We start from the raw sequence: 9,939 nt of genomic DNA, 5'->3' as shown, positions 1-9,939 counted from the left end.
CTACGGGACAATCTTTTGTAGATACAAAGTTTCCATCTGGTTTGGTCTTGGTGCTAAGGCGCTCTGTGGGTCTACGGTCCTATTAGTCTCTCAGTGGATAAGAGCATTCTGTCAAACAGTAGCTTTATGGTGTATTTGCATTTCTGTTGTCAGCAGGGCGACGAACAAATAAATGCAATTTGTTGATACGGAGGAGGGCAGGAGAGCTGTGGCATCCATAATGTTGTCACTAGTGACTCCAAGGTGTGCTACCTAGTGAGAAAGCAAGAATTCCCAGAGAGGAGTACAGTATTAGAGTTGTCTAAAGGAACCAAACTGTATGTATGTATGTATGCATGCATGCATGCATGTATCAAAAGGGGATTTATTAATGTGGCTTACAGACTATGGTCCTAGTAGTCCAACAACGCTTTCTATGACAGGAAAGGCCAGGAATCCGGCAGATGTGTAGGCCATGAGCCTGAATGTCTCAGCAGTCCTAATCTGGTGTCAGAGTCCTGGGAAATTCCTAGAGAGCTGCTGCTCTTCCTGCTGTGCTGGAATCCCAACATAGTAGGTTCTCATACAGTGAAGGGCTGCCTCAGCAGCAGGATAGATGCACTTGCCAGGAAAGTGAGGGCAAGCAGGCAAAGAGCAAACGCTTCTTCCTCTCTGTCCTTTCATGTGGGCTGCCGTCAGAAGGTGTGGCCAGGTTTAGAGTTGTTCCTCCTAACTTAAATGATCCATTCAAGAAAATCCCTTGTGGATGTGCTCAGCTCTGTATTCTGGTTGATTACAGATATAGCCAAGTTGACAACTCACAGTTGTAGTGTGCTCTCCTGCACTAATAAAAAACACATTATTTTAAGAGTGGGTTTGCATGATACAACTACTAAGGAAATCAAAGACTAGGACTTGCATATTAAAGGGGGCATTTACTTCCAAGGAGTGAGTCTGGATGCCCTACAGATGGTTTTGGGCTTGGGCAGTGATCCTTGCTTACATTGGGAACTAGATACAGGAAAACTCCTTGGATTCTTTTATTTCATACAATACTTATGTAATGTATAGTCCCTCTTCAGTTTTACTCTGGCAAAAGAAAATACACTCCCCACACAGATGCATTATAATAACTTTATAAAAGAAAATGCAAGGCCCTAGGATTTTTTTTCTTTTAAGTACTGAGTACTACTTAAATGTATTTTTTTATTTGTTTACCTCTACCCCACCCGTGTGAGTATGTAATGTTAAGGCAAACTGATAAAATACAGTAAAGCTGAAATCCTGACTGCAGGAGTGACTAGTGATAAGTATTTGACCGTTTACTTAAAATTCTTCGCTTCAGTCTAATCCGCGGGGTAAGACTATCCCTTGGGAATATTTTGTGAGGGTTACCCCAGAGCAGGCTCTCATAAAGAGTACATTGCCTATCCTACAGTCCCGTCACTTAGCAGGACCTCTAAGCCTGTGTCTACTTCCGTGCCTAAGCACAGTGGTATGCAGTTATTACTCTTCTCATGGTTGCGACCAAGTGCCTGAAAGAAGCAACCGAAAGGAGGGTTTCTTCATCTGAGGTTGGAAAGAGGTGCAGTTAGTCTGTCCTGGAGTGGAAGGCGAGATGTCAGCACCATGATGGAGCTGGCTCCTCGGTATCTGTAGTCAGGAGGCAGAAAGCTGACTGGAAGGAGAGCCAGACTACAAGTTCAGACTGGTCTCCTGTGACCCATAATCCTCCAGAAAGGTTCTACATCCTATAAAGGTCTATTGTGCCAAAAACTGCGGACTAGTTTACAGCCATGAGCCTACGGGGGATAGTTTACATCTCAATCCCAATGGCCCATGTGTGGATGCAATATGTGATTTTGTTCTTGAAAGTAACTCACATGTGTCCTAGTTAGCTTTGAGTAGCAGCTTGACATAGCCTATCGCCATCTGAGAGAGGAGTTGTCTAGACTGGTCTGTGAGCGTGTAAGTGAGGGACCATCACATCTGTTAGTTGATGAGGGAGAGTCCAGCAGACTGTGGGTGACACCATCCCGTGGTAAGGAGTTCTGGGGGGTCAGAAAGCTGAATGAGAATGAAATTTTCAGAGGCAGTAGCCTGCATGCTTCGTGCTATCCCCTCTTGCCTGTGAATGGAGTTCCCGGGCAGAACTGCGATGTTGGGTGCAATAGCAAGCACTTGCCTTTGAGTTCTTGCTCAAGTTCTTGCCCTGGCTTCCCTTCACAATGGGTTGGAATGTAAGCATAAGCCAAATAAGAATGGGCTGTGATGTAAGCTTAGCCAGCAAAGTCATTCCCTCCTCAATGCTGCCTTTAGACTATTTCATTACAGTAACAAAGATGAAACTAGGGGGAAAAAAAGGTTTATGAAAACTATTTTTAAATCTCGTGGAATTTTTTTTTTTAAAAAAAAACTGGCTTCCTGGAAGAAACAGATTTAAGATTATAACTTAAACAGGCAAATTTGCAGTTTAGAATTGATAAATAATAGTTTGTTCATTTAAATTGATAAATATTCCAGATTTATAGTCTTCTAAATATCCAGAGGGTTTAAAGTTTTGTTAGGAGCAGGTAGCCAGGGATAGATATAAAGGCTGTAGAGTGAATTGGGAGCATTCTTGTTCTCATTGTCTGGATTTTGGTATAGGAAGAGAAAGGAAAGGAAGATGAGAAGGAAATGGGAATAAGAAACAAAGATGGGGCCAAAATATGTTTAAGTTTCATCTTAATGCTTCTATGGAGAAGGTAAACTTGAAATTGGCTATAGAGAAAACTGAGGATGTGGTTTCTAGTTCATGTAGAATATTCTAGAAAGACCAAAGAAAAGTGAGACTGTAGACAGGAAGCTACAGTGTCTGGGACAGGAAGCTTCCCAGGAAGCTCTCCAGGTTGCTGATGGGCTGCTGTGGACATGCAATAAGCAGCCCCATAGGAGTGAACTCTCAGGACCGAGTGTCTGGAAGATTGTGTTGTGCTCTAGTGGGCATGTCACGATTAGTATCTTCACTGGAAGAATGTTGCTGGACTGCCTCCAGCAGAGAGATGATACTGTTTGGCATATTCTTTAAAAGTGGATTTGAGCAGACATATTACAATGGAAGGGAGACGTGACTAACAAGCATAGGAATCATGTGAGCATCATAAGTTATCAAAAAGAAGGGAATTAAAGTACAGTAAGGGAGCATTTCATATGGACAGACATACTAAAATGAAAGAAACATTAACAATAAAATATCTGCTGATGGTAACCAGAGGTATAATAATGGAACATGATCTTTGCTTAAGTCTCTGTTCACACAAATATTTGAAAAACAGGGAGTTTATATTCAATCAAAATTCCTACCCTATTACCTGACAATTCTACTTTTTTATATTTGCCCACAACACATCAGTGCATGAAAACGTGAACAAAGCGTCCATAGCCTATTTATTGATATCAGTAAAACTATGCAATGATCTTAAATGCTCATTAGCAACTACTGAGTAAATTATGGCTGTCGATACAATGGAATGCAGTAGAATGTTCTAAGACATTCATTGGCAGTGATGAGTACCATAAATGTTTTATGTTATGGAAAAGGAAACCAGATATTACCTCCATCCCCTCACAACAAGAACAACAGCAACAACCAAACAAGAAATAAAAACCACTATATTCTCACTCATGTAAATTCCTAGAATATGACAAAATCAGCTTCGGTAATTGAAACCACGCCCGATTTTCCTCTTTCTGAGGTCACTAGACCATGTCATAAGGGAACTTCTGGAGTAATGGTTCTCAACCTTCCTCATGCTGCAACCCTGTAGTACACTTCCTCATGTGGTGGGGACCCCAACCATAACATTATTTTTGTTGCTACTTCATAACCGTAATTCTGTTAGTGTTATAAATTGTAATGTAAACATCTGCGTCCTCTGAAGGTCTTAGGCAACCCCTATGAAAGGGTCATTGGACCCCCAAAGAGGTTATGATCCACATGTTGACAACCATTGTTCTAAAGTGGTAATAATTCTTCTACTTAACTGCGGTGGTTTTAAGAATTATGAATTTGTAGCCGGGCGGTGGTGGTGCACACCTTTACTCCCAGCACTCAGGAGGCAGAGGCAGAGGCAGAGGCAGATGGATCTCTGTGAGTTCAAGGCTACCCTGGTTTACAAAGCAAGTTTTGGGACAGCCAGAGCTGTTATACAGAGAAATCCTGTCTTGAAAAAAGAATTATGAATTTGTAAAGAACTATCAAATTTCACACCTTATTTGTGTACGTGCATGTATTTGGTATGTGCGTGTGTATGTGGGTTTGTGTGGGTGTGCACGTTTGTGGCAGGCAGAGGTCACTGCTGGTTGTCTTCCTTAGTTGATACAGGATTTCCCACTGGACTGAGAACTTACTGATTTGGGTAGGCTGGCCTGCCAGAAATCCCAGGGAAGGCGTCTCTCTCAGCCTCCGTGGTGGGATGGTTATGGCCTCACCACATTTATGTTGGTTTGCAAATCTGAACCCAAGTTTTCTTGCTGGCATGACAGGCAGCTTGCTGACTAAGCCATCTTCGGAGCCCTAAATTTTTATTTTTATTTATTTTTTATATTTTTAGGGTCAGGTGTTTATTATTTTTTATTATTATTACTTTTAGTTTCAGGTGATTATTTCCCTTACATGTAAGATGGTTCACAAACACAATACTAGGGCTTTAGCACTGTGGGAGAGGGGAACATCCTTGGCCTCTTAGGGCAAGAGGATCTCGACTTTAGTGTACACTGAAGAGGGAAGGAAAGGTGGTTTCACTTTCCTGCCTTGCCTGAAGGGACAGAATCAGTTCCACTCATTCCACCCTCCTCCCCCAGCCAGGATTCCACCTTGGTGGAAGAGGCGACATAATTCATTCTAACCATTGTATTAGGTGGTATAGGGATTGGCCTAGTCCCAACCATTACAGTGAGGTGTAAAAGGTTCCGGAAGGTACACAAGATGGGACAGATGACATCAGAATCATGTGACTGGTGGGAGCTGTTCCTAGTCCTGGCCTAGCGGAGGGTAGGGGACATGGACGGTGCTTATTGTTTGGCACGGATGATGTCCACAAATTCAGGCTTGAGGGAAGCCCCGCCCACGAGGAAGCCGTCCTCATCAGGCTGGCTTGCCAGCTCTTTGCACATTGCTTTAGTCACAGAACCTCCATAAATGATTCCCATGCTCCGAGCCACCGCTTCAGAGACATTGGATTTCAGCCATCCCCGAAGCTTCTCATGCACTTCCTGGGCCTGTTGAGGTCTTGCCAGTACCAATGGCCCATACAGGTTCATAGGCCAGTCCTTCACATTATCTCCGATGACCTTGGTTTGCTCGAAAACAACCTTCTCGGTGATGCCTGCTTCCCTTTCTTCTAACTTCTCCCCAATGCAGCTAATCACTCCAAGCCCCCCCTCCCCCCCGTTAGGGCATGGGCTACTTTCTGCCCAATCAGCTCATCCGACTCCCCAAAGATATGACTTTTCTCCGAGTGCCCCACACTACCCATGCCGCTCCTAAGTCTTTGATCATGCCAGGGCTGATCTCCCCAGAGAAGGCCCATTGGTCACTTTGTAGCAGTTCTACGCAGCCACAGCAGTCTTGGGATCTAGCTTCTGCCTGGAGAAGTCGATGTAGGTGGTGGTGGGGTGCACAAACCACCCCAGTGTCTGCTAGCACCTTAGTCGCGTTCAGGGTGCAAATGAGTTCTCCCATGCATGTCTTTCTTCTATTCATCTTTCAACTGCACCAACGAAGAACTTCCTGGAAGGCGCCATCGCGCGCTGGGACTGGCTGGGTGAAAGTCAGTACCCCGAGCCCTAAATTTTAAATTTTTAAATTGACTCAGGCTCTTGTAAGCAGTGATTAATAAATTTACTACTAACTAAATATTTTCATTTTCAAAAGCGAAAGGTAGGAGAGGGCAAACGTGGAAACAAAGATGACCTATAGTGGCCTAGTAGAGGAATGATGGTGGCATGGGCCCAGGGAGGTAATGATAAATAGATGAGACCTGGCCATCTATTTAGAGATGCCTGAATTGCAGAAGAGATGTTAGCAGAAAAGTGAATAATGTCTCTGAAGTTTTTTGATCAAGATACCAGATAATGGAAACTACCAGAAAGAGGGGTAGATTTGCTTAAAGGGTGTAAACTAGAGTCATTTTTATAAATATTTGAGGTGCATTTTAGTTATCCAAATGAGTATTCTTAGAAGGAGATGGATGAGTTCTCAACTCATCGAAGACATCAGCTAGAGTCAAAGTAAGTTTTGGGAGTTGTTAGGTATTTACAAAGAGTAGCTGTGGCTGGGTAGGCAGCGAGAATTGAAACACGGAAGGGAAAGTCTGTGGGTTTAGCTTTTTTTTTTTTTTTTGGTTTTTCGAGACAGGGTTTCTCTGTGGCTTTGGAGCCTGTCCTGGAACTAGCTCTTGTAGACCAGGCTGGTCTCGAACTCACAGAGATCCGCTTGCCTCTGCCTCCCGAGTGCTGGGATTAAAGGCGTGCGCCACCACCGCCCGGCTGGGTTTAGCTTTTTAATGCTTACGGTATAATGAAGATGAGAAATAGTGAACGCAGAAGGTACGAGACCCAGTTTGGCAAGGAATCATTTGAGCCTTGACAAAACTTCTCACACCTAGAGCCTCATTTGTTCTTCTTCCAGAAGTTTTGATCATAGTCATCTGATGTTTCTGTAGCCTGCATATAAATGTCACCCACAGGAATGAATATACATACATATATATATTTGTGTATATAGATAATCATATATATTTATTATTTCAAGACTTACAGATTTCTAAGGTTTCGTTTATTTTTGAAAACTGTTCCTTGACTAAAAGCCTGTGACAAAGGCATTGCCACCAGCCTTTCTTAGTGTGCAGTTTTATGATGTCCCATGAAAGACTTGGCCATTTTCCTGTTATCCACGACTCTCTTGCAGCTGATTTTCTTGAGGTTGCAACTGAGTAGTCAATGAATAGCAAAGGTAAGGCAGGAGCGGCCTGTTTTGGCTGATGTTCTAGAGGATGCAGTTCATCACGGCCAGGGAGACATGGCAACTGAAGTGAGAGGCGGCTGGTTGTCCCGCAACCACTCAGGAGGCACGAGATGAACAGGAAGTTAAGGTGAGCCAGATAAGGTGAGCCTCAAGGCCCACCCCCAGTAGATCACCTCCTCTAGCCAGGCTCTGCCTCCTGGAGGTTTACAGTCTTCTCAGAGGGCCCCAACAAGTGAGGACCAAGGGTTCAAGGCATCTGAGCCTATGGAGAACATTTCACTTGCAGATCATAATGTGTGGTGACTTTACTTCCAACATAGCGTCATAGCCAATCATTTCCGAAGACTTATGGAGAGACTCGAAGTTCATTTGAATCTAGCTCCAGGTGCTATGGGCGTGGAATCGGATGAATCCCCCGTTCCCACATGCTGAAGCAGATGTACAGAGGTCATAGCCACGTGTACACAATAGCCTTGATGATCCAAGGTGTGTGTTTTCGGTACCTTTAGAGCCTCATGGCATCGCTAGAGTATGGTTCGTGATCTCTGACAAATTTTATATAACATCCTTTTGTTTGCACATGCTCAGATTCAGTCACAAGGAGCTTTTGGGTGTTATCTGTTAAAGTAACACAATTCAATCTGCTTTTGTTTCTCTTGAAAGGGTCAGGTTTCATCACTTTAAATTAGGTATCAAGAATTGGAATAGGACCTAAGAAATGGCTCAGGGATTAAAAGCACTTGCTGTTCTTGCAAAGGACCTGGGTTTCATTCTCAGAACCTACATGGAAGCTGAGAACAATGTATCACTCCAATTTCAGGGGCCCTGATGCCCTCTTTTGGCCTCATAACTACATGCAGACAAAACACTCATACACAGAGTCAAAATGAATAAATCTTTTAAAGAAAGACCCGTGAGTAAAGGTGCCATGTCTAGGGTGTTCAGTGAAGCTGAGCAAACTTCACTCTGCTGGCTCTAGTTTAGATATTGTTGGGCATCATCACAGAGCATTCTGGAGAATGGTCACTAAGAATGTGCAAATGTGTTTCTGGGGGAATGGGGCTACATTGTAGTTTCAAATCCATATCATTGTGCCAAGAAATTACTGAGGCATTTAAAAAAAAAACCATGGAGTTTTGCAGTTAAAACACAGGTGAAAATAGTGTGGTTTATTTCCCTCAGAACTTTGTAAAGATTTGTATTCGTTTATTTTTTACTGTGGGTATGGTGGTGGCTGTTTCTCCACAGCATGTGTGGGAGTCAGATGATGGCCCTTGGGAGTGAGCTCTCCAGTTTCAACCCTTGGGTTGTAGGGGTAGAACTCAGGTCATTGGGCTTGTACCACGAGGGACTTACTTGCTGAGGCATCCCATCAGCCCTTCTCTCTCTCTCTCTCTCTCTCTCTCTCTCTCTCTCTCTCTCTCTCTCTCTCTCTCTCTCTCTCTCTCTCTTTCTCTCTCTCCCTCTTCCAACTGAGAAATAGAAAGGAGAATGGGGCCCATAGAAAATCTAATGGAATGCTTGTACAACATAGCATCTGGCCTGTTTTCATTTATGTAGGCTATTTGATAGTTTTCACTGTCTTCCAAATGAATAAATGGTAGTGAACCTTAGTGTGTGTGTGTGTGTGTGTTTGTTTGTGTGTTTGCCGCGTGTGTGCATGTACCCTCAGAGGCACAAAGAGGGCATTGGATCCCCCGCAGCTGTGTGACTTGCCTGGTGTGAGTGCTAAAACTGAACTTGGGTCCTCAGGAGGAACAGTAAGTATTCCTAACTGCTGAGTCATCTCTCCACCCTCAAAATGTGCTGGGTGTTTCAAAATAATATGTGAGGATATTTGAGCTAACTTTTACACGATTTGAAGGCCTATTTACGTCCTTCCTGTCTGGTAAGTGCCGTGTAGCCTGCACAGCTCTGTGATTTACGATGACATCACGTCCCTTCTGAGATAACAGTGTCATGTCACTGAACCTGAAGTGGCGGCGTCAAAAAGGCACCGGAATAATTATGGGTCTGAAGGACTGCGCTTTAGTTCAAAGTGAAGCCAACTGGGTCGAGAGGGAGGTTTATGTCCAGGTAGAGGGGCCAGGGAAGAAGAAAGTAGAATTTTACCCGAAGCATTTTCCTACCAGGCTTTGGGAAGTGGAAAAAAAAAATTAATGGAAGGGTGAAAGGGAACAAAAGCTAGCAAGGCTTTAAACTTCGCACTATTGCATTCCTAAGAAAGGCTTTGGAAAACGGGGGGGGGGGGGGGGGGGGTGGCAGAGAATGGGGAGGTGACGGTGGAGGGACATAAATGGCAGCAGCTGCAGCCATGCAGAGGCAACTGCTCGGCATATGTAAGTGCAGTTGGAAAATCATGGTCTTGCAGAGAATGCTCGAAATTGGTCCCTAATGGCCTTGCTTTTTGTCATATGGTCTTGATTATAAGGCTAAAATTGCATTGCCATGCCTTTAGTGTGAACGAGATGGATGGATAATTACTACGTGCGCTGAATACCTTTCTGCAAGGGGAGCTAGGACATCCTCTGGCCACAGGAGCTACCCGTTTCCCACTATCTGTCAGAAAAGCTCTGAGCAGCCAATTCATCACCATCCTGGTGGGGAGTAATGGGATTGGGCCTTCTTTCCTTGAGGATCCCTGCTTCCCGTGTGTATGCATATGCAAATTGTAGATACACGGAAGCGACCAATGGGAGCGCCGTGAGGTAGCATGTGAAGTAGCAGGGGGCGTTACTGAGGCTGAGAGGTCTGGACCGGAAAAGCTAGCTCTCTAGAAAGTATCCCGCTCTGTTGTTGTCTGTGGGCTTCCACTGCTATGGAGTCAGAGAGGAAGATCCTGAGGTTCCCTTTGAGATGGTGCAGTAGTTTAAAATTATCAACAACAGGAGCCGTCAAAGAAATAAGAGATGCCCCTGGGCCAGTGATTTCAGATAAGGAGAAGAAAATGG

At 44.1% G+C, this 9,939-nt stretch overlaps 1 pseudogene; it reads right to left on the bottom strand.

Moving 5' to 3' along the window:
* Window positions 1–5,034: 5,034 nt before the first annotated feature.
* LOC119827908 lies at window positions 5,035–5,766 on the bottom strand (annotated as a pseudogene).
* Between the last annotated feature and the right edge of the window lie 4,173 nt (window positions 5,767–9,939).

The sequence above is a fragment of the Arvicola amphibius genome, chromosome 12 (assembly GCF_903992535.2).
Source record: "Arvicola amphibius chromosome 12, mArvAmp1.2, whole genome shotgun sequence".
Lineage (NCBI taxonomy): Eukaryota > Metazoa > Chordata > Mammalia > Rodentia > Cricetidae > Arvicola > Arvicola amphibius.
Note: the sequence above shows the minus strand (reverse complement) of the source record. Positions and strands in the feature narration are given on the sequence as shown.